Source organism: Plodia interpunctella, chromosome 18 (genome assembly GCF_027563975.2).
Source record: "Plodia interpunctella isolate USDA-ARS_2022_Savannah chromosome 18, ilPloInte3.2, whole genome shotgun sequence".
Lineage (NCBI taxonomy): Eukaryota > Metazoa > Arthropoda > Insecta > Lepidoptera > Pyralidae > Plodia > Plodia interpunctella.
Window position 1 is genome coordinate 8,375,931 of NC_071311.1, and position 26,937 is coordinate 8,402,867.

The following is a 26,937-nucleotide window of genomic DNA, read 5'->3' on the forward strand; positions in this document are numbered from 1 at the left end:
TTGTGTCTGTCTGTTTGTCTTTTTACGTGGAACCGTAGCTCATAAACGAATGAACCGATTTGGATGCGTTTCTTTTATTTGATATCAAATTTTTACGCGGATAATGATAATGTTTATTCAAAATTTTGGTTAAGCCGTTCAAAAGTTTTGGCATAATTAATTATTGAATGTCAGCGGTTTTTTTAATTTGTCTAACAAATAAACTTGTTAAACTAACGCAAGGCTGTGAGGCGTCACAGCTACGAACCTCGCGTGCATCAATGAGTTTTAGTTAAACTTTGCTAAAAAAAAGTATAATTATATAAATTTAATCATTTAACTCTTATCTTGTTCTAGTTTGAAAAGATGATTCCATTCAAATTTATTAAGCTTACTAGCTTTTGCGCGCGGCTTCGCCCGCGTGAATTTCATAGCAAAATCTCAGTAATTTTTTTATCGCGTACTCTGTAAGACTGGTAAACATATATGATTCAAATTCGCATTTTTTCTCATCTTTAGTTCCATTTCCTGTTTCCCGCTGCGTGTCCCGTCCCGCAAACTTGTCCAATCCCGTATCCTGCTATGTAACATAAAGTAGATATCTCATACCATTTCCTACATGTTGTGCCATAATGTTTTTTGCAATGTGTCCCGTTCCGTTTCTCACTGCGTGTCTGCGTCATTTTCCGCTCCGACTCCCACTCCCGCTTTCCGCAACGCGTGCCGTCTCATTTTCCATGACGTTTTACGTCCCGATCTTTTATTAACCTTAAGTCAAATTAATTAATTAATTTAAAAATTAATAATTATTAAGTCTAAAATAAATACTTATATGATGGGGTGGTTCTTAGAGTGTTTCGAGCGCAGCGGCCGCGCTGTCATTACAATTTCACAACGACAAAGTATTAGTGTAACTTTAAAATAATTAATCTGTACTGTGGTAATGTCAATATCACATTTTTTCCATGAATAAGTGATTCAAACGCTGTTATTATAAAAACATTATTGAAAAAGTATAAAACCAAAATAAACGTGAAACGCTTTTATATAGGAAAACTAATTCTAATTTTAATATCAGGCAGGTACGGGAGGAATATTTTTAGATGTTCAGCAAAAATTTATTCAGGAACGACTGACGATGTTAACGTCAAGTGGGCGTTTAAGATTATTTACATTTACTCAGCAATGTAGCGAAAATAAAGCTGAAGACAAACTCTTCAGTGCTAGCTAATATAGCTTTGCAAAACTGGACCAATTTTTACAAGCTTTCAGTTAACTTGCAATGTAACTCGACGACCTCGGTGGCGCACTGGTAAAGTTCTTGCCACTGAACCAATAGGTCCCGGGTTCGTTCTCCGGTCGAGTCATGATGGAAAATGATCTTTTTCTGATTGGCCCGGGTCTTGAATGTTTATCTATATTATGTATTTGTTATAAAATATATTATCGTTAAGTTAGTATCCCATTAACACAAGTCTCGAACTTACTTTGGGGCTAGCTCAATCTGTGTGATTTGTCCTCATATATTTATTTAACTATACGACTATGAATGTTCTTTTGTCTATTCGTGTGGAATCTTGCAACTCAATTTTGAAGCAGATATCTTCAACCGATCGATATGAAATTTTGTACACACGTTTAGTTGATGATAATGCATAAATAACATAATCATTAATATGATACACGTAAAGCATGCTATTATCACACAAATCAAAAACTAATAAATAAAAGTAACACTGTTCTAAATGTTTTGGACTGTAGCTTTTTCTAGGAAACGAAAGACAGGATTTCTATACGAAACCACACCCTAGTTGCGCAGTACGATCTACCCTACAAGATTTTTACTTCTATGAATATGAACAGCTGAAATATTTACTTTTGGCTTACCTTTGGGCTGATCTTGAAAACGTCGACAGCTTCAGCAGGTCCAACCGAATCACGGTTCCGTCAGGATCCGACCGGTGTTCACCCAAAATCAAAATCAAATCATTTATTCAGAAATTAGGCCTTCACAGGCACTTTTTCACGTCATATTCTAAATTAAATGATGTTTACCAAAGCTACAAACAACTAGCATTTCGGAACGTCCACTGCTGAGAAGAAATGCCGAAAGGAACACATTCAAACAGTGTTGGTCCCTATTATGCCAGAAGGGCTTACCATTTTTTAAATATAAATTTATGTATACTTTTTTATCAGTAATATAACAATGTAAGTACACAATAAAGTGATCAAGTGCTGATGAAAGGAAAATATATATACCTATATATATATATATGTATAATTAACCAAACAAAAAAAAACTTTTAATAAAAGATCGAGCTGACCAGTTCCCCCTGGCAGCACCCGTTCACGAGTTGACGCGTGAGTCAGCCATCGCGAAGCTCAACCACAATAAAGGGAACCTCCCGACCCGATCCACGACAGAACACCATAACTCACTGTGCCGGTTGACCTCTCGAATACAAAATGATGATACCAGCAGTAATGGCGTTTGGAAAGTTAGTTTTACTACCGTTGGTAGCTTCATTATTTGCCTTATTTCGCACGAAAACCTTTTTGATGCACTCGCATTATGAATTCATCACCGAAAAACGAGAACGCCAAGAAGTTAGCTATGATTTCCGACACGACAAAAACTGAAGTGAAGTCTATTTTAACCGGTAGAACCGAAGGGAGTGTCAAACTGAGTTGCCATATTAATAAAGAAAATAACAACCAGTGTTGTGTTTCTAAATTATCCTACTCATTGATAATTTCTACCATATTAAATCCTAAACACTAACGAAATTATTTACACTAATGTGTATTAATATTACTATAACATCACTACACAAATGTTACTACCTATAACATTTATCAATTAATACCCGAGATGCTTTTTATATAAATGTTAGATAAAAATCTTTATATTGTTGCGGAATTTTGTTATAGATTTCACACAAAACTTTTACCAAATATTGTAGTTTTAGAATAAAAAAGTAACAAGGCAAGAACCGTAATTAAGTGGTAACCTCGTTCCCTGATATCAGCTTATCTCTGATCAGTCTTGTGAGACCGAGCCTTTACTGATACAAGCTTTGAAATGCTTCCTTGAAACCTTAGCTGCTTTGTACAAAAATATCATAATACATAATTTATTTAGAGTTAAAAGTAATTTAAAAATGAAAACGATTAAATTTTTTCAAATATTGTATAGTATAGAATGTTTAAAAGTTTATGTACTTTGTGCAACAGAAAATCCTACTTATAGATATAATTAAGTAGTATCGCAGGGATCTCTTTGACAAGCTTTTATTTAACTTGCAATGTATGCGGGTGGAATTTTCTCACTGAGTTTTGAAGCAAATATTTTCAACAGATTGAGTCGAAAATTTGTACACGAGTTTAGTTTGGATGGCAATGCATTATTATAATAAGCATGATCCGCTGGTGCGCCCAGTAACGGCTTCCAATGAGGAACGGTTCGGCTTCCAATGAGGAACTTCTGAACGGTTCATTGCACGGACAAGATTTTATTGTCACGCTTTGAATGCAATAAGACCTGACAACAATTCAAATTCAAATCAAATTCAAATTCAAAAATGACGAGATGAAATACGTGGAATGAAACACACACAAGAACTTTCTTAGCATTATTAATGGAGTGGTTTGCCACTGCCTTCTCCATTTCACACACAAGTTAATAAGAATCAACCAGTATTCAGGTTTCCTCACGATGTTTTCCTTCACCGGAAGCAAGTGATGGTCGATAAAATTATAAGATTAATATAACACACGAGTCATATTGCTATAAAAACTCATATGGCACGAATAGGATTCGAATCTGGGACCTTTCGATTCACAGGCGCCCGCCTGTGTCTGTGTGTCTTAACAATTACACCACCACCGCTTCAAATAAATAAACATGGACAAATCACACAGTTTGAATAACCCTCATAGTAATGGTCAAAAACAAAAGAGAGGACGTCGAAAAATGTGTTCTCGTTCTTTTTTCAAAGATTAACTTTAAAACCAACAAAGAAACGCACTCCATTTTGCGAACTGAAATAGATGATCACAGTTTACATTTTATTGGTCCATTTTGCAAACCGTTTGAATTGGACTCGTATTATATGAAATAACAAATTATATAGTGTACAGAACATAATGCTCAATATGTTTTCCAATTTGGATTATGAATTGTCTATATAATATGTATTCATACTAAGTTTATAAAGAGAAAATATTTATATTTTTGTTTGCAATGAAAAAACTCAAAAACTTCCAGGCCGATTTCGATGTTATTTGGCATAGAGATAGACGGAACCTTCAGAAGCAACATAGGCTACTTTTTTATTATCGTTTTACCTGATCGAAGCCGGGACATGACGTTAGTAAGTTATAAAATAAGTATCCCATAAAGTATATCCCATAAGTCTCGAATTTACTTTGGAGCTAATTTATTTTGTTTAATTTATACTTTTCTGCTTATTATTTTTCTCCCAGCTGCGGAAGCACGCAGCTGAGTTGCTTTGGCTGTAAGACCACGAAGCCCCAAGTTTCTAGTTAAATGTTAAATCCTATTATTTTTTTAACTTGTGATTTTAAGATCGGGCACCTGCCTGCCCACAAATTTCAATAAACATCAAATGCTTTTCTAATTTTTTTCCGGGTATCAGCCATAATTCTTCAGAGCCCAGGATAGTCTTTGCCGCCGACACGATAACAATGTTACACTTCTATATTCTCAACAATTCGTTCCAAAGTCCAATCATGTGGGATTCGATTCGACCGACATTTCGAAAGCCGCGCAAATACTTGAATGATAGAATTATGCCAGATACCAGAGCCAGATTTGCGAGTACCGATAAATGATTAAAGGATTATAACCTCATCTCGTAAATATTCACATTTATAAAAGATTATCTTTTGACCGCGGCTTCGCCCGCGTGTATTTCAAAATAAATTGTAAATAGTTTTAAGTCACTAACTAACTTCAACGGTGTACGGTACTTTCATATAAAAGTATTTCACCCTTATCACCCCCTTCGGGATAAAATTTTCAAACATCCTCTCTTAGTGCTCACCTATAATCCCATGGGAACCTATATGCCAAATTTCTGCTTCCTACACCCGGAAGTTTCGGCTGTACGTTGTCTATCTGTCAGTCAGTCGGTCACTCAGTAACGAAAGAGTTTTATGTATATATAGGTTAGTAGATTGATTAGTTAGATCTGATTTCGGGGTATCTATGTTTTCATGTCTCGTATATTTTAGTCAGTCATTTGAGTCAATCAAATTTGGCTTGAACCTTAGAATACAAACACTTAATTATATGACACTGCAAACTGCTAGGCGAGAACAGGATTAATTGACATGAGACAGGTTGCGGCCGGCTATGAATTCATTGGCTAATCTTCGAAAAAAAAAAAAAATTTGTTACACTAACCGTGGACTTTGGCGTCACAGCTCCGAATGCAGCTAGCAATTCGCAAGTTTAGTGTTTGTTTAATAGATAACATATTTTAAGTACCTAATTTATTTTCTTGTGATATACTAGCTTTGGTCCGCGTTAATTTATCTTTGCGAAAGCCGAACAAACATGATTTTCATACAAATTTGTACCCCTCATTATAGTATATTTGGGGGTTGATTTTTTGAAAAAACAGCTTATGATTAAACGGGGTGTCTTTAAATACATACATGCATACCAAATTTCATCAAAATCTATCCAGCGGTTACCGTGAAAGCGGAACAGACAAATAGACACACTTTCGCATTCGTAACATTAGTATGGATAATGGATATAAACTGGCTTGTGATTATCTATGTGATTCGTTCTAATGTATTTATTTATTTATTATTTGGCAAGTAGGTACACCAAATTTTAAAGAAAACCACAGATTTGGTTACAAAAACATTGTTCCTGTCTAATGTTGCGACGGAAATTTCTTCGTGATAAAGCAATATAATTAAATTTCCATTATAATTTAATTCTGTTTGGGACAAAGACGGAAAATAATCAAGTATTTTCCCAATTTCTTCCCGAAAAGTCCGACGCAAACGAAACTTTTACTTCGGGTTTGTTGTGGACTTTTAATAGATTGTGGTGGTATATACATGAAGTTATTTTCATAATTTGATGATGACAACAATTGTTGTTGATTTCCGGTCGAAATGCGTTAAAATGCGTTAGGTGTATTTTGTTTTTAACCTCAGACCCAAAAATAGGTGTTAAAGTTAACGTCGAAGTTGATTGGTGCAACCGAAACTTAATAGGCCTTTTCTAAACGTATTATCCCTAATTCGAAGCAATGTCGGGGTAATCTGCACTTAAAGCTGCTATTAAAACGCCATCTTCCTGGGAATTGGGAATTTTTGACGAAATATTTTAATTTATGCCATATTCTTTAATGACATTCGAAGAATAAGCTATTTTATAGAGATTGAACGGAGATTGTGAAGTTTTATTTTAATTTTAATGAGTTATTTTCATTATAATAAGGATACACGTGTGTGTAGTACTGGATCTACTTGAGCAAATAATTCGCGTACGCGATTCTTCTCCATAGTCGTATACCTCATGGCTGAAGGTCGTGGTCATTACTGGATCTACTTGAGCAAAGAATTCGCGTACTTCTCCATAGTCGTATTCCTCATGGCTGAGGGTCGTGGTCATTACGTGGAATGAAACACACAGATCAACTTTCTTGGCACTATTCATGGAATGATTTGCCATTGCCTCCTTTCTCATTTATATCTTCTTGTTATACCTTCTCCATTTCATACAGAAGTTAATAATCAACCAGTGTGCAGGTTCCCTCCACGGTATTTTGCTTCATCGGATGCAAGTTTGGTATACAAAATCGCGAGTAGGATTCGAACCTGAGACCCTTCGATCCACAGGGCGTTTTAACCATTACACCACCACCGCGAGCTGGGGAAGGCAATGGCAAATCACTTTATTAACATTGGCAAAAGAGTCGTTATGTGTGATTTGGCCACGATCTTCAGAAATGAGGAATATGACTGAATGAAGAGAAGAGGTCAAAAATTAAACACAAATCGAAATCGCTTAGATAAATATCTAAATCCAAATACTTTTATGTAATATATGTTATCAGTTTCAATTATTCCATACAACAGGTCGAGATAATGTCCTAAAATCTAAAGCTTAAGTGTATATTAATGAACTAGGACCCAATAAGACCTTCGGATTGAATCGGGATCAATTCACCGATACTTGCTGTACTGTTATTTTGAAAATATGAATTCGACTGTATTGCCTGAAAATAAGGTAAATTGTCGCTTGAATCCAAGGGTCACCTTGCCTATCCCTTCGGGATAGATTCGTGTAAGTGTTAAGTTATTCCATAAAGTAAGTCGATTTTGTGTCCTTTCGGAGAAGGTCGGGTCAGTAAAGTATTGATCTAAGTTTTTGAAGTTAAAAAAATATATATTTATCTTAAATATGTACAACATTATATTTGAAAATAGCATTTTAATTATTTGAAAAGTTTTGTTTTTTTTTTTTCTTATTTTAATAAAACGCCGCACACGCATCAAATCTGGACTCAATATATTGGATCTTCATAAAAAATATTATTCAGAGAAAATAAATAAAAATAATTAAATCATATAATTTATAATGTTTAATGTAAAATCGCAGTTTTATTTATATATTTAATTAGGATGATTGCACCAGTCAACTTTGACGTTGACTTTAACCTGTTCGCCGCTGATGATTAGAACATAGCGTACATTGAGTTTTTCTGCGCAAATTCACAGCCTCAAAAACGCAATTTACCGATATTAATAAATAAACAAATATATTGGGACAAATCACACAGATTGAGCTGGCCCCAAAGTAAGTTCGAGACTTGTGTTATAGGATATTAACTCAACGTTACTATATTTTATAAAAAATACATATATAATAGATAAACTTCCAAGACACGGGCCAATCAGAAAAATATCATTTTCCATCATCATCATAACACAGCGCCACCGAGGTCTTCAAAATTGTTATCAAAGAAAAGTACACTAAAGTAAATTAACGTTATATTTTCGTAAAATTAAATAGTCTGCCTGTCTTTCGAACCACTCAATCACCTTGTCTATATCTTGTCTATCGACTAGACATACCTAATAACGATCGCTGTTTTACTATTGTTTTACTCCCACGGGCAGCCATTTTAGCAGAACCAGATACGTTAAGCTGCAAAAACGTGATTGAGTAACAAAAATCTTTCCGATCCATAAAACGCCTTGTTTGTATCCCATATGCTTAAATCAACGAGAATATAAATATAAAGCTGCGTAGAAAAAACTCTCAGTTGACAAAGAGCGAAAGAAAATACTTGTCTTGAAACTAGTTTGCTAATCTTGATTGGTTTGGTTTTGGATCGAATCAAAGAGGGAATATCCCAGCTGCTTCTTCTCTAGATTATAATAGTTAATCAAAGGAAGAAGAGGTCCAGGGAGACCGAAGAAAATCTATGCGAGCTTGAAAGATAATACAGGAGTCGTATCATATCAATAGTAAGTAAAGCCGAGGATATAAAGTCTGGTGTGGCGAATACTTCACCGGCTAGAGCATGACAGACACGGACGCTAGCCCATCACTATTTCAAAATCTCAATTCCATCAATAAGATCACTCTCAAGCTAATAGTGGTCTTTGATTCTCTCAACTCTTGGCTTTGTCTACTCCGTCAGAGATAAAGACGTGATACTTCGTTTTGTATATTATAAAACATAGCAAGTGTAATCTAATTAGGGAAAAGATCCAGTAACACAGAATCAAAGTTTACAGTTCGTTGCTTTCAATTTTGTTCCGGTAAAAGGTGCTGTAAAAATGATAAAAGTTATAAAAAAACTTTTGAACCGTGAATCTTTTTGAAGTTAAACTAAGTGTGTAAAAATAATTCAATTATTTTGTTAACAGATAAGCAGCTATTTCATTGTATAAAAAATCAAGAAATGAGACAATAAAAAAGCCGTGACGATTGAGTTATATATCAATGATCTTATCAATGAAGAATATAAATAGCCTTAATGTGACGGTGCAACTCATTCACCCTTAGTTTTAGTAATAAACAAATGCTAATAGCGCAAATGTCCAATAAGCAATTGAAATTATTTGACGCGTTGAAAAATAAAACGCATACCTGTATTTCTGTATCATATTTCTTCTACATTATAGGTGAGAGACGAGAGATTGCCAAATGCCACCCGTTTTACGATCCAGGAGTATATTACAAGTAAATTGTATTCAGTTACGGCTATAAAATTGAATTTTACTACGCTTTTTAGTGTTGTGGATAAAACAAATTTGTGCGTAACGAGACATCGGGGACTGATAGGTCAATTAGTCATGTTAACATTAAATCGATACTTCTACGTACCTACGTGGATTTCAATAATTTTAATCTCTTCATCTAATTTGGATAACTTAATATGCTATAGACTGCACATATCTTAGAGGCGATACGATTAACTATAACTAGCCTCGTCTATTTGTATTTCTGTCACGCTTTCACGGCTTAAACGCTAGCCCGGTTTTGATAAAAATTACAAAACGTGAATCTGCTGGTACTATATCTATATCCAATATACTTATTATCAAAAGGCCAGGCCAAATTCTAACACGTCCTAATAGTAACTAAGATTGTAAATGCGAAAGTAAGTTTGTTTGTTACCTCTTCACGCTCATCCACTCAACCAATCTTCTTAAAATTTTGCATACATATAGTTTGAAGTGCGGAGAAGGACACAGGCTAACTTTCATTCCAGAAAAACAGATGTTCCCGTGTGGAATGTGTACAAGTGTGGATAGGACATAGGTTACCTTTCATCCCGGAAAAATAATTGGTCATGGCGCGGACGGCCCTGTTTGAAAAAGCTAATCAATAATAATTAGCACAAATTATTTTTGTGTTGTCTGATCATAGAATTTAAAAAAGAAATATGAATTGCTATACAATATAACGTTGCGGCTTTTGTGGAAAATATAAATAAACCCTAAATAATGTGCACAGTCTTAATATTAGCCGATATACTGTCCAAATGTGGGTGATTCGGACATGGCGGCTCGTAGATCAAAGGGAATTACTTTTTTAGTGCCTATATATCGTCTAGTTTATTGTCAGGGCTTACTCAACGAATGGGGTTAGTCTGTACTTTTTATGTTTTATGTCTTCATTATAGTATTAGCCTAATGGCTACATCATATAACATAATTGTTATATGATGTGGGAACTTTTACTTTTTAATAACAATATGACACTATGTACAGTGTACACCAAGTGGGGAGAGGCTGGTGTACTGAGATACAAGCTCTGCTTAGTTTAGGCACTAGTCTCTCACAATCTTAAATGTAATTTGCAACATATTGTTTAATTTGTTAATGTATTTATAGATTGTGCGGAGAAAAAAATAAATAATTTTGAATTTTGAATTTTGCCCGTGCTCACGTCTCGTTTGCAGTTAAATTTTACACCAGTCTCAGAGTGTAAGGACGAGATATAAATTCTGGAATGTAATGCTTTTGTATACAACTCGACAAAAAAGAGTTAAGGTTAGTTTAACATACCAATGTAAATAACTAGAATCGGAAGAATTAAAAGCTTAAAAGAAGACCTGCATAAATCTTGTCGCTTATTGGAATAAAAAGTATCATTAATTTCTTAAAACGTGACCGAATCCCGAGTTTTATTCAGAATTTTTAGGAAAGATTGATGTTTTCTTTCCGTCATTTATTCTGAAGCTTTGCCTAAAGGCACCATGACTTATGGACTTTAATTTTATTTCCTGTAATTCAGTTTATACAAATAACTAGCTTTTGTCCGTGGCTTCGCCCGTGTAAAATTTTCCACAAAAACATTTTTTTCCGGCGTGAAAGGTTAATACTTCAAACTACATGTATTCAAAATTTCAAGAAGATTGGTCAAGTAGATAGAGCGTGAAGAGGTAACAAACAAACTTACCTTCGCATTTATAATATTAGTTAGGATTGTACTTTTAAGCTGAAAGATATAAAGCATCCTTCACCCAACAACCGAGTTAAGTGGTGTTTTTCGACTAATAATTTCTGTAACTGCACAGTAAGTCGGTCCAGGTCTGATATTTTGTCATGTCCAAACTGACCCTCTTCTTGCACTATAAAATACCTTATTGAGATCAATAACAAGGCTGACTCTGACTGTAGCGAAGCGGTGGTTGTGTAATGGCTAAGACGCCCGCCTGGGGAACGAAAGGTCCCAGGTTCGAATCCTACTCGTGCCACATGAGTTTATATACCAATCTGACTCATGAATATTAGTTTCCATCGACCACCACCTTGCTTCCGGTGAAGGAAAACATCGTGAGGAAACCTGCACACTGGTTGATTATTAACTTGTGTGTGAAATGGAAAAGGCATTGCATTGAACGCAACACACACCGCAAACCACTCCATTACTAATGCCGTCAGCCATGAGGAATACGACTATGAAGAAGACTGTGGCTACGAAATGGTCTAAATAATTGTTATCCGGTAGCTGGCTGGTTAGGTAGTGAAGGGTAAGACCATTTTTGATGACCCAGAGAGAAAAAAAGACCGTAGATTTGTTTTTTCAAATGAAAAATCGACGTCTGCTTAAATATTAGTTTACTTTCCGAATAAAATGTACCTACACTATGTGTTAATATTAACTGAGACAGACATTAATACTAAATTTCTTAAAAAATGGCCCAGACATCTGAGCGTGAAGAATTAACAAGTACTAGTATATACCTACCTATACTATCTTTTATACCTATAAAATGGGTATAGATAAAATAGCAAAATCAAACCATTATTTTTAAAATTTGACTTAAAAATGTTTTTAAAGAAGACGTTCGTTTTTCTCCTTATTTTCCTTACATTAGAATATAGCAAAAAGCAACGCCGGCGAAACGTTACAAAACGTCCCTTTTTGTCGGCTCGAATTTTTGTCACAAAAAGCCTATTACATCATCCAACCACATAGATAGAATCTTGCGCTCTGCGAAAAATTCACAAAATCGACTCACCGCGTACCGAGAAACTGTGAAATTGGGATGTAATCGAAAATTTCGGCATCCTTTGCTCGTTTTGTTGCAAATGTTTTACGAGCTTTATCTTGAAACAGCAATGAATCGAGTGTTTGTGGTTCTGTGAAAGTTGTTATATCCCTAGGCGTTTAATGCTATAACCGTAGTAGGTTTTTACCTTCCGTTGTATGGTCACACAGTGACTGATTCACAGTACGATTGTAGAATGAAATTTACACATAAATAAAGAATTTCTTTGCACATTACCTGACGTATTTTACTGCGCATGACATAATATGAATTTAATCTAACACTGGTATATACTACTATTATTTTTTCTCGCAGCTCTGCCCTCGTGATTTTCCCACAGGCACAGTTATTTTTCCGGGGTAAAAACTACCGTGTCCCAACTTCAAAACACATAATGCAAAATTAAGGGTTAACTTAACGTGTGCAGAAAATTTTAATATACGCCATAGTGTCTAAACGTCAACGCGGCTCACCGATAAAATTAAAGTCAAATGTGATGGCAAAACTCACCTTTATTTGTTGGGTAGATAAAGCGGGAACACGTAAACATTTATAAATAATAAATAAATAATAATAAATATATTAGGACAAATCACACAGATTGAGCTAGCCCCAAAGTAAGTTCGAGACTTGTGTTACGGGATACTAACTCAACGATACTATATTTTTATAACAAATACATATATAGATAAACATCCAAGACCCGGGCCAATCAGAAAAAGATCATTTTCCATCATGACCCGACCGGGGATCGAACCCGGGACCTCTCGGTTCAGAGGGAAGCACTTTACCACTTCGCCACCGAGGTCGTCATTAATCATCAGTATTTATAATAATTATTAGGTAGTTAGATTCGATTTTGTAGAAGTAATTATGGACTGAGGAACTCCATGGCCCCCAATGTCACAACCTTAAACGGCTAAAATAGACTGATATTATCACTATTATCATGAAGAACAAAAAATATCGTTATTGTTGAGAAGTTTATTCAGTCTTGATTAATATTTACGCACTATATGAAAACAAGACGTGACGACTAAGACAATCAGAATTCTCGCTCGTGTAGCTTCATAATGAAACTGGCGTATTATTCATTATAGAAGATATAAAATAAAGGTTGTTAACCCTGAATTTCTATGATTACCGTAAAAAAAACCTGTATCACTCCGTTGTCTGTCTGTCCGTCCGTTTGTCTGTCTGAAAACAACTCTTTCTTATTTGAGTGTTTTCCCGGTCCTATCCTCAGCCGTTGAGCGTCGGAGTCCAAGAATCGCTGTCCCGCTGTCTGCACCACGAAATGGCGTTAGAATATTCCATACAATTTTCTGCCTAACTCATACAAAATGACATGTTTAATATGCATGGTAAAAGGGACTATAGATATTAGCGCGTTTTCTCGTTTCTATTCAAGAGTTTCTCATATATTTCTTGTATGAGCAAAAGAAATGAATATAGATCTTGGATGGTTATTTAAATATGTATTTGTCATAGAATTTATTATTTTTGAGTTAGTATTCCACACTACAAGTCTATAACTTTACTTTGGAGTTAACTTAAATTGTGTGCAATTTATCCTTGTATTTATTTATTTAATGGCTGTTTAATAAAGACCGTGCGATTTGGAGAAGTAACAGTAAGAAATCAGACCGTAAGATCTGACGATTTACAGCTAAGGAAGCCAACGGGAAACCCCCGCTTAGATCAGAGACAGAGAGAAAACCTGTATTTTTTTTAAAACACCGCACAATCTAGCCGAATTTCCGAAACATCACACGTATCCTAACCCAAAATTAATATATTTAACAGCTCCCGACAATAGAACTAACGGTCCTTCTGATAGAGGTCATAATCGAGTGGCCATTACTAGAAGCAGGTCGCATATGGACCGATTTAAAGGACCATTTACTTTGAGAGACTGACCTTCAACTTCGGTCTTACTTACCGCGAATTGAGATTTGAAATAAATAAATATATTAGGACGAATCCCACAGATTGAGCTAGCCCCAAAGTAAGTTCGAGACTTGTGTTATGGGTTACTAGTTCAACGATACTATCTTTTGTATTAAATATATATATATAGATAAACATCCAAGACCGGGCCAATCAGAAAAAGATTATTTTCCATCATGTCACGACCGGGGTTCGAACCCGGGACCTCTCGGTTCAGAGGCAACCACTTTAACACTGCGCCATCGAGGTCGTCGAAGAAAACTACTTAAAAAATAAATTAATTCAACAGAATAAAAGTAGATATAGTATTTTCAAAGCTAGTAGTTTTAAGAAATCCTTATACATATTATAAAGTAATCTAAAATGCGGCAAATGACCACACATGGTCACGATAAACTCAAAAATAATTTCACAGATTTTCGTGTAGTTTTAATTAAATAAATAGTGTGATTTTTGAGGAAGGTTAAGGTATGTAATTTATTATATTGTTACCCGAGCGAAGCCGTTACAGGACGCAAGTTAATTAAACTTGAAAATGTGCTTATTAGGTCTAAAATAAATTGATAAAAAAACTTAAAGATTATAATATGAGCCAACTGAAAAATAAAGCAAGCTTCACCTCAAAGCTGAGAAAAACTAGAAGGAAAGTAAATGAAATACTTGAGAAGGTAGTTCACACGGAAAACCTAAAAAGAAAAATATTAGGAAATTATCTCAAGATGACTGACTAATAATTCATCATCATTATTATAACTGCCCAAAATCTACCATTTTTTATAGCTCCACCTACACATCTATTTGTATCTGTATTCGTCATTTCTTACCGTTCGTATCAAAAGACGATAATCTCAAAAAATACTCAAATTATTTAAAATTAGTTAAAAACTCAACAATAGGGGAAAAATAAGTCTCAATCAAATAGACCGCGGCTTTATAATCCAATGGAGTGGTGCAAACGCCCGGAATATTTCCATCTATTGGAGAATTTAATAAAACATGGCGTTTTTGAGACGGCCATTTTGTTTAACGGGAAACCGTGAGTGGAATGCGATCTTGGCGCTCGGTTTATTAAGGGTAGGTGCTTGAAATATATCAGTTAATTTGTCCAAAAAGGACTATTTAATTAGTATTGATTAGGCAAAGGGCCGGGTTGATATATTAAAATACGAGTAAATATACGAATAATTTTTATTACATAGTCTAAGACATAATAAAAATGTGGTGTTAGTGTGTGGGTGAAAGCGATTTATGGCGTGAGTAAACATTTATTTTTAGACAAATGTCTCATCTTACCAAGTAGGACTTACACAAATAAAATGTCTGTCAAGCATTAAAAAAGGATCTTCGAATCAAGCTTGGAGATTATTTGTCCATTAACAGTTGTTAAGCAAAATCATTCTGTCGGTATTTTCGCACGACTGAATTATTACTTAGCATCACTGTTATATAAATTTTTACGATAAAAATCTACTGTTTTAGGGTCCCGCAACTATAAAATAAAGAACCCTCACAGTATGGTAGGATCTTAAATTGTATTGTCTGTCAGTTGATCTAAAACAAATCTTTTACTCTGAATAGATTGATGAACCGATTCAGTATTAAAATAATTGAAATATGTTTTACATATTATATTAGCTTTTATCCGAGACTTCGCCCACGTTTATTTCATGCGTCCTCTCATAACTTATTATTGACAATATCTCGAGTTCTTAACAATATCGCGATGAAACCAGATTTTAATTTAGACCAAACTTAACGTGTGTACAAAATTTCAGCTCAGTCGGTTAAAGATATCTGCTTCAAACTTGAGTTGCAAAATTCCACCCCTGACATAGGAATATACATAGCGTCATACATTCATAGTTACATTGCAAGTTAATCTTCACGCTATACATAGATAAATGATATATGACACTATACATATAGCAAAAAAGGTGAAATTTGTATAACAATTCTTCTACTTTTATTTGCAATCAGTACCAATAAAAATACCGTACAGAACCTACCCTTATAATATAAAGTCGTTTATTGTTTTTCATATTTTCCTCGATCCAAGATTAACCCAATCTAAGTATAAATTTTATTAAGAGTAAGTATAACTTAATTTGTGTTAACTGTACCGTACAGTCCATGAAAATTTTCCTTAAATTCGTATTTTCCTTTATTTTGAATTTTTTAAAATAAATTATCTTTATTTAGATCAGCAATCGTAAATTCTAATGGAATTACTGTTTTTTATAGCAACAAATTGCTATTTTATAATGACACAATGATAATGAGGTCTCATTTAAAGATATTTATACAGAAATGCTATTAAAAGAAAACGTTATTCAATCATCGAGTGAATGATATAATATTCATCAATAATTAATAAGTATAAAACAAAGTCGCTTCCCGCTGACTGTATCTGTACCCATGTATGCTCTTTAAACTGCGCAACGGATTTTGATGCGGATTATTAATAAATAGACAGACTGATTCAAGAGGAAGTTTTAGTTATAATTATAGTTTTACTCGAGCGAAACCGGGACTAGCCGCTAGTTTCACAAATAATTCAATGGACAACCCATTAGTTGGCACTCCGTAGTGCCTACTAATTCCATGGGACAACTAAAACGTAATTGAAACTGACGAAAAGATTTTTCATCAACAATTTAATATGAAAGTTTTCTTCCGTTTTTCTTCTGTTTTCGCCGAGTTATGACAAGACGTCAGTATAGCTTTACAGTTCCTTCTATAAATAAGGACTGTCGGTTGAGATGACACGGCAGAAGATCCACAAATAAATATAATTTCATGGAAAATTCTTAGTACATATTTATGTACTACAAACACATGTACAGAAGTCTTGGAGCTATAAAAAAATCGAAGATGAAGGTTGACGTCAACCAGTCGGTCGGTTGTAAAATCGCAACCGAATCTTTAAATTGTTTAGGTTATTTAATATATATTTATCGATATATTTATCGTGGCGTCACAGCCTCGGACGCAACCTGCAACGTGGAGATGAGAAAGAGAGAGAGACTTCTGGTTTCAAAATATTTTGTATCTACCTACTCAAATCATTTTTGATTATCCTGTTTCTTTGTGTTGTTAAGAAAGACAAAGTGCAGAAGTGTTTTAAATATGATTTGACGTTCAATTATTCACAAAAAAGCTTTACACCGGGGCTTCGCCCGTGTAAATTTTCCACGGGATTTTTCCGGGATGAAAGGTACCCTATGTATGTAACAATACATATGGTTACAATATTTATATACAATGTAACATGTATAAGTTAAATTATAACCAACTGGTTGAATTTCACAAGCGTATTGAACTCCGTCGTGTGGTTTATTAAATTGTACCATACACAGTGATCAATTTCATTATCCTATTTTATAAATAAGTAAAGTACTGGTACAATGTTAATTTTATGAATGTTTAATTTTATTAAAAAGATTCTGTTTTTTTAAAAAAATTGCGACACTAATGAAACGCTACACGCCGCGTTCAAACATTCGTGAAATTCACCCAACTATCAATTACCATTAAGTTTCAATACAAAAATTAAACCTGTATCAAACAGAAGGTTAAAAATGTAATTGCCCATTAGGACTTTATTGCAACATTGTTCCATTTTTTTCTAATATTGTAAACTAGTTTTTAAGTATTTTCATGTGCAATACCCTGGGGAGTGAAGTAACTCTATGGGGACAAAAAAAAACTACATACATTTCAAGAAGATAGTTGAGTAAGTAGAGCGTGAAGCGGCAACAAACAAACTTATTTTCGCATTTATATTATCAGTTAAGAAGTTAAGATTCATGTGCAGATAACGGTAAGAGTTTAATAATTGGTATTGGAGACTTTGAGTTTCGATACTCTCCTCTTTGGCTATTGGCTACCCCATAATATGAGATAAAGAATAATTGGTACTGTATGTAAGAACATAAATTTCTCTTTCTGAAATCTCAAGTAGGAGTTATTGTAAGACGAGTTTGTTTGTTAGAAAAATTAAAAAAAAAAAACACCTTTTGAACGGCTGAACCGATTTTTATCAAACATTTCTAAGAACCACCGCATAAATTTTTTCCAAAGATCCAACACGTAGAGGCCCTTTGGAGAGTTTTGATGTTGTGTAGGTCTCCCGCCAAAACCCGCTCGCGGATATACCAGTAAAATGATATGCCCATGAGCAGGTCTCGGCGGGAGTGTGAACTATTGCAGAATAATGGACAGAAGTACTGGTCTATAGAATGAAATTTGGATGAACTGAGAATGGGCTATTACAAAGAGTTCGGTCACCGGCCATAATCATGATAACTGACTATTCAGTGGCAGGTGGTTATTATTATTATTTGTATCTCCTTTTGGGATTCACGGTACTAAGTCCGGTCCTTTGAGAGGCTTGCGTGGGGATATGGATCCAACACGTAGAGGCCCTTTGGAGAATTTTGATGTTGTGTAGGTCTCCCGCCAAGACCCGCTCCCGGATATACCAATAAAATGATATGCCCATGAGCAGGTCTCGGCGGGAGTGTGAACTATTGCAGAATAATGGATAGAAGTACTGGTCTATAGAATGAAATTTGGATGGACTGAGAATGGGCTATTGCAAAGAGTTCGGTCACCTGCCATAGTCATGATAACTGACTATTCAGTGGCAGGTGGTGACTCGCCGCTCACTGGATGGGCCCCTCAAATCAGTCGCCGCGATTGGCGCCAAAGGGGCAACATTGACGTGAGCGGCTAAGGGTGTAGAGAGGTGAGTCTGCGGGGCGCGAAATCGTGGTGATCCAGTCAGACGCCCCCGGCGTTATGACATTTTACACTTCCACCCTTCGAGCATATAGCTCTCGCGACTCCACTCTGGCCGGCCGATGAAGGCAAGCCAGAGGTAGGGGTCCTGTTACCTCTCGGTTTCCACTCCGACCTTGGGGAAGGAAGGCGGAGGTGAGGAACAGGGGCCTCCCCTGGGAGCACTCAGGTCCGTGGGGTCGCTACTCCCCAACAGCTCGCCACAAGCTGCCCTTTATTATTATTATTATTATGGTGGTAATCGAACATCAAAGCCAATAAATCATTGTCTGTGTAAGAGCAATCTAAATATTATTGATCTGAAACACTCAATTAATTGACGCTTCGACACATTCCGTTCTGGGAAATGTCTTCTTGATTTATATCATTTGTCTTCACCTTTGTTAGCGCGATTTGGACCGTAAATTGATGTGTGTGTTTCTTTAGCAGCTTTTTTTGATACATTAAATATTGTGACGTGCATTGCTCTTATTGGAGGAAAGTGTGTGTAGCTTTCTTTTAATGGTGAATATTTTCGAAATGTCCAATACACTTAACGTAATATTATTATTACAAAAATGTCATTTTTGACACAAACTTTTATTGTAGTCTGTGACAAAAACACTGTTTGTGCAGCTGTGCAGTAAACCATTGTGGAGTTCCCACTTCTAGAGCCGTTCGCGAGTGTACCATTAGGTCATGCTTATCATAATAATGCATTGTCATCCAAATTAAATGTGTGTACAAAATTTTAGCTCAACAGGATGAAGATATCTGCTTCAAAATTGAGTTGCTAGTCTCCACCACAGTGACATAGGGAGGGACATACAATTTAACTAGCAATATAATCATATATTGCAAGTTAAATTAGCTTGTAAAAATATTAAATAGATACTTAAATACTGTGTAAATTTTATTAGAATTCAAGCATCAATTTTGGATGGGCAATACAAAAATATTAGTAAGTCGACGTCACCCGAGGCTTCGCTCCCGTTTGAATTTTGTGATAAAATATAGCTTATAGCAATCTTGGATAATGTTACCTATCTAATGGTGAAATAATTTTTGAAATCGGTTCACAAGTTTCGGAGATTACCCGCCTCAAACATACAAACTCACAAACGCTTACCTCTTTATAATAATAATATGGATGAACAACATGTTTTTTTTAAATGTTAAATTAAAAAATAATGACCTATACAAAGTTTATAAGCAACTAGGCGTCGTACATGGCTCCGCTTGCGGCAAAAAGTAGTTTATTTCATTCCTCAGCGCAACTATCTCAACGCCAAAAATTACATCGATCCTTGACATGAAGGGACAAACAAACCATCACAATTTCACATGTTTAGATGGATAGATAAATAAATAAACTCTTTATTGCATAATTTACAAATCATTCATTAATATGAGTTGCTGCCGTTTCTCTAGAAAATGACAAATTTTTTGGGCATATCACGAGAAGTACGTAATCGCGTTTAGGTCGCAACATTCAAAGAAATTTCTGGCATTTGAATATTTTATAAAGCATCCATTGATCAAAGTAAACTCATGAATAAAATTTAAATAAATAACTGTAGCGAGCCTGAAGCTGCGTGGTTAAGAAACAAAGATTTCGTCTATATTTTGCGGTGTTTCGTGTTTGTTTGTTGATGACAATAATTGATGATTTCCAGCTTTGATTCGCCTTCATTATGTTTAATAAATAGACACGTTTTTTCATTTCTTTTTAGTAGACATATAATCAGTCTTCAACCGTCAGTATAGTCTAACGTTGGAATTGTTTATTTAAAATGTAAAAACGGTAGTGGTGTGGGGTGGTTCGCAGGAGCGTCAAATTTCTTGAGGAAGGAATCATTTCCAAAATCAATCATTCATAAAATTGATACATTACTACAGTACAGAGTAATTAATGTACAGTCATATAGTAAAACTCATTCTTGTCTTTGTTAAAATTTGAAAAATTGTAATGACAGCGCGACCGAATCGCTCTTCGAACCACCCTGTAATGTTTAAGACGCCTGCTTGTAGGTTCTAGGTTCGAATTCTACTCATGCCACATAAGTTTGTATATCAATCCGACTCATGTATGTAGTTTTCATGGACCACCTCCTAATTCCTGTGAAGGAAAACATCGTGAGGTAACCTGCACACTGGTTGATTACAAACTTGTGTGTGAAATGGAGGAAGCAATGGCAAACCATATCATTAATAGTGCCAAGCAAGTTGTTGCGCGTTTCATTCCACGCAATAAATACGACAACAAAGAGATCATGAACGGCGCAGTGGTAAAGTGCTTGCCTCTGAACCGAGAGGTCCCGGGTTCGATCCCAGGTCGGGTCATGATGGAAAATGATCTTTTTCTGATTGACCCGGGCCTTGGATGTTTATCTATATATGTATTTGTTATAAAATATAGTATCGTTGAGTTAGTATCCCATAACACAAGTCTAGAACTTACATTGGGGCTAGCTCAATCTGTGTGATTTGTCATATTTAATTATTTATTTAACACGTCATTGCGTCCACACGTTCTTCCTTTTTTTAAATGATGCATACACTATACAAATATACTAAAAACATTTTTTTTTTCGTCCTCACGCTCACTTGTCCGGTTCCCTCTTTTAATTACAGTTTCAAGTTGCCGACACTGATTGATTGACAATCAATTAATCAGATGCTACCCTCATCCGAGAACAAATATTTTTAGACTATTTCACAATTAAATAGATCCACACGCTTGCTTCTGTACAAATGTAATGTTCAGTATTACGTATCCTATACCTCGACCTTGTCCTAGTGGTCATCACGCCGGACTGCTACACTGGAGGTCCCGGGTTCGATCCCCGGTTAGCTCAAGATGGAAAATAACTTTTTCACATTGACCTGGGTCTTTAATGTTTATCTATATATGTATAGGTTATAAAATATAGTATCGTATCTATAACACAAGTCTCGAACTTACCCAACTCAATCTGTATAATTTGTCTCTATACCCATTTATTTATAATCTAATAAGAAAAATATCTAAAGTTATGTTTTATTGTTACAGATCTAATAGAAATTCCGTCAATATGGTAAGTCGTCATTCTTTGAAAATCCTACGTATATTATTACGTATAGCGAGCATTACCTATATTGTCCTTAAGGTCATTTTCGTATGCATGGTATTGGTAGGTACTAAGGAGTACCTACTAATTCCATGTATATAACAACTGTATCAATAAGCATCTTAACCGAATGGAACACTTTTTACGACAGTCATAAAAATTCGTAATTTTTAATTTTCATTTTACATTTCTTTTCGAAAACAGATATTCAGTCAGTAGGTGGTTGGTAGTCAGGCTCAGATTTATTGCAATCCACAAGTTCGTAGTTGTTACATAAATATATTTATAAGTACAAATGACGCCCTGCAAGGACACAGCAAACATTATTGTCAGTAATAGTAAATATGAAAGGGAGTATGTCTACATAGATTTTTTCCAGCAAAAGTGTCATTCTCGATAACAGTAATGTCAGTAATATTTATAATAATAAGCAGCAATTGGAATTCCATAAAATAAAAGTGGTATGATATGATATATTTATTACATAAAAATCTTTACAATCTATACTATTATTATAAAGCGTTTGTGACTTTGTGAGTTTGCATGTTTGAGGCGGGTAATCTTCGAAACTAGTGAACCGATTTCAAAAGTTCTTTCACAATTAGAAAGGTACATGATTCAAGATTGCTATAAGCTATATTTTATCTCAAAGTTCCCACGGGAGCGAAGCCCCGGGCGATATCTAGTTAGTTTATATATAAATGGGTCCGTGTAAACGTGTACTGTTACGCAATACACATCAGCCGTGCAACCTTTAAATTCGACACAAACAGACATTCATCGAAGACAGCCGAAAAAGATATATTACCACCCTATTAGGTAACACTCTATTGGCCTCTATTTAATTCCATTTCATTCGGCCTTATTGTGGTTCTCGATAAGCTATTTTCGCCAAATTGAGTTTGCAGACCTTAATTTTATTCTAAATTTTTATTTCCTTTCCGGTCAGTGCCCTTTTTAATGCAAATAAGCGGTAAATTTATTGAGTTAACAATTTATTCTATTTCTATGGATTGGTCTTCAACTTGGCACGATTTAATGATAGTCAACGGGCGCTAATTTGTCGAATTTAACTCTTTCTTTACTTCTTTTGTCACGTTTTGTTATTATTCTTTTTACCTACTCCGGTTTTATGTATAGATATATTTATCTCTTCTCAAAAGTTATCTTCTGAAATTAGTACGCTTACAGAATGTATTTTGTATTGTTTATACATTTTAAAATGTTTCATGTTGGATTTCCGTATTAAGTAACATTAGTAAAGTTCCCTTTAAGATGTTCACTATTACGTGCGAACAAGTCAACCATGGAGGTATTTGAAAGCAAACAATTTAACGCACATATTAAGTAATAAATTTAAAAAAATATGTTTATTCTCTTTTCATAGCTATTAGTTATTTACTAGTTGTTCGCCGCGAACTCAGACCTAGCGAACACACACACACAATAATTTTTTACAAAATTGTTAATATTTCAAAAACGACTGAACTGATTTTGATGCCATATCCTACATACTTTTTAAATTTCATCAAAATTGGACCAACGAAAGTTATCGCGTTGCAAACATACAAAAATTTATGTATTTATGTATTTTCGTCCCAAGTAGAATGTTAGACCTTGCTCGATTGCAGAATTTTTGTTATTTGTAAGGAGAGCAAAAGGGAGAAAACTTGCCACACGCGTTGTGTTACAAGATTTATTAGAGGTGGGATTCCATCTGCGTTTCTGTTTGTTCACATTCGACTTCAAAATGTGATTTTCTTTAATGTAATAGTGGCTGAGCTCCAGGCTCCACTCCGGAAGGAATTTTTGGATTAAAAGAAGGCAAAAATACCACTAATGTTATAAAGGCGACCGTTTGTTAGTATGTTTGTTATTTCTTCACGCTACAACATCTCGTATCAGGACACTTGCGCTAAAAAAATTGCGCGAAAGACTCATGCGCCAAAGATATTTGCGCGCAAAGACACTTGCGCGCAAAGACACTTGCGCGCAAAGACTCATGCGCGCAAGACCCATGCGCGTAAGACCCAACGCACAACGCAACGCAACACAACGCAACGCCTTAATTCCTTAACCTTTTAGTCTTTCGCGCAAGTTGTTCACGCGCAAGTTCAGTTCGCGCCAAAGTGTCTTTTGCACATGTGTCTTGCGCGCAAAAGTACCAAACTCACAACAGTAACTGTAAATTTTTATAAAGTTTGGTATTGAGATAGTTAATAGATATATAGATAGATAATTATTTATTTGTTCTGCTTTAACACACAATTAACATATTAATAATAAAAACTAACTACACTAAATATATCACAAAACTGACATGTATTTGTGTGGCGCAGTGCACAAACAGGCTACAGCTCAGCTACGCGCTACCCACTGGGAGTAGCAGCCGATTTTCAGCTGGCGTCCTGAGTGTGCACGGACAAGATTTGAAAAATTATAATTTTATACAAATAGGATTTAAAGAGAAAGTCAAAATAATCAAAACTACTAGATATGTAAAAAAGAAAAGTGAACACTTTTCATATTTTATTATCTCACTTTTGGTATTTTATTATTCCTCTTTGGCGTTATAAATATAATAAATTAGGCCCTTACCCTTCATTACAAATCACACTATATAATAGGTAAAACTAATACTATTTGCGCGAAAGTAAGTTTGTTTGTTACCTCTTCACTCTCTATCTACTCAACAAACTTACGGGGTTGACATAGTCACTGCGTGACACAACCCCTTTAAGGGTTGTGTCACGCAGTGTGCATGTGTGTGATCAATAAAGAAAAAAAAATCTACTCAACCAATCTTGTTGAAATTTTGCTTGTAGTTTGAAGTGTGGAGAAGGACATAGGGTAGCTTTTACCTAAGAAAAATAACTGTTCCCGTGTGCAAATCACGCAGACGAATCCACGGGCAAAAAGGTAGTAAAAATGAAAAGAATATAGGTACGGAATTTCCTGATAAATAATTTACACCAACAATGATCAACTGCTTCATGACATCAATTAACCTATACATACAATAATAATGTAGTAATTTAAAGAAAATTTGTTTGCACATCACGTTTCCAAACAACACGCCGCACACCATAATTAAGAATGTATTAATAACAAGCCTTGAATTATCCTTTTATTACGAAATGTAGAACATACAGGATTTGTCGAGAACTCACAAGTTAATCATTTAAAAGATATAACGAAAGATGTTCATAAAATTAAGGCAAGTGTAAGTGTTGGGGGTCTTCCATGAAATGTGAAACACAGCCGTTAATGTGTCCATACCACATGTTAATATATCTGTGGTCCACACGTTATTTTTTATTGAACGCCTCGTGGACGGAATCTGGACGTTAGTAACGTGTTTGTTATTTTCATACGGTCTTCCACAAATTCACAACATAACATTTAGTTTTGTCTAACATTAAGTTGATAACAATTTTTTGCTAAATAACTCGCTTTGACCAAATAGGTGACTTATTAAAGTGGGTGGATTGGATGGCTGTGTACACTCGTCATCAAAACACTCAACCGATAATTCATCGCAAACTCGCTCCTATCACTGTACCACAAAGATCCAACTGGATAAATTGACCTTACGGAGACTAAAATTCAGAAACCGCTGAAAAGTAACTAAATTCAAATTCAAATCATTTATTCAGAAATTAGACCTTCACAGGCACTTTTTCTCGTCAATTTTTATGTTTATAGTTATTTCTCACAAGCTACAAACTACTGGCATTTCGGAACGACCACTGCTGAGAAGAAATGCCGAAAGAAACTCATTTGAACAGTGTTGGTCCCTATCATGCCAGATCGGCTTACCATTATTGTTTCTTACAATGTTTTTTTTTTCTAATAATATATAAAAGTACATAATGTACATAGTCAAAAGGTATATCAAAACAGGTTATGATTGTGATTCGAGTGCTGATTATAATATATAGATAGATGTGAAACACAATTAACTTACATAAAACAAAAAATGACATTGTTCAGTACTCTAGTTGAAACATAGATGACTTTACGCCCAATATTTACCCAGTTTATTACCAAACTCTCTATCTCATCTGAGTGCTTTCCCAGTTTCTTCCTCAGCCATTGAGCGTTGGATCCAAGAGTCCGCTTTCCTATTTTTTCGTCATCACTTCGGTCGTCGGCTTCCCTAGTTGTGAGACCATTGGCACGCATATCATCCTTGACGATATCAAGCCAGCATTGCTTGGGTTTGCAGCTTCTGCCAGTTTATTCCCAAACTGTGGGACTCAAATTGAAGATGGGTTTTTGGAGAGACACACGGAAAATATTGGACGTAAACTCATATAATGATGGTACATACTTTTCAGTTTTATTATACTTAGGGGCGCTTTTGATGAAGCCATCAAAGTGCTCGGTTCTCGCTAGAAAATATAGCTTACAATAGAGCGTTTGCAGACTTGCCTTCGATACGCAAAGAAGAAAAAGAGGCACTAGACGTAGTGTAATAAAATTTAAGCCATTGTTTTCCCGGTTTCTTCCCCAGCCATTGAGCGTCGGGTCCAGAGTCCGCTTTCCTACTTTTTCGTCTCCACTTCGCACGGTCGTCGGCATTACAAAAAATTACACATTAGAATATTTGCGTTCAAATAAAATAAAATTAATTTTCATCAGGCAGCCCATCTGATGGTAAGTGGTCACCACAGCCTATGGACGCTGTGCAACACCAGATGGGTCATATTGTACATATCGGCGGCTTTATGTTATCTATAAATAGAGATATAATAAATATACAATAAGATATAAATAATACAAAAATTTAGACAGAAAAAAAAACTTACTTTTTTATAATCATTAGTTAAGTACCTACCTACTTCTTACATAGACCAAGTATATATGTAGAACGTACGTAGATATGTAGAGAAATGAATTAAAATGTTGATCATTTCAAAGAAGTAATAATAAAAATTCCAACTCCATTATAATAAGTTGTCAACAGAATCCAAGATGGCGGGATTCCGTGGAAGTTAGCGCAAATTCCGCTCTCTGTCATATGCAGTCATTAAGGGTATAATCGTCCTCGT

General features: G+C 35.1%; 1 protein-coding gene across 6 annotated transcripts in view; it reads left to right on the forward strand.

The window, feature by feature from the left end:
• The window catches only part of LOC128677636 (zwei Ig domain protein zig-8-like), a 145,127-nt gene that overhangs the window by 12,131 nt on the left and 106,059 nt on the right, over positions 1 to 26,937 (forward strand). For 4 of the 6 annotated variants that reach the window (XM_053758621.2, XM_053758612.1, XM_053758618.1 and 1 more), the window contains exon 2: positions 21,826 to 21,850. The exons of the other annotated variants lie outside the window; for them this stretch is intronic. The gene's annotated coding sequence lies outside the window, so the exon portion shown is untranslated. The remainder of the gene's footprint in view (positions 1 to 21,825; positions 21,851 to 26,937) is intronic. 6 annotated transcript variants of the gene reach the window in all.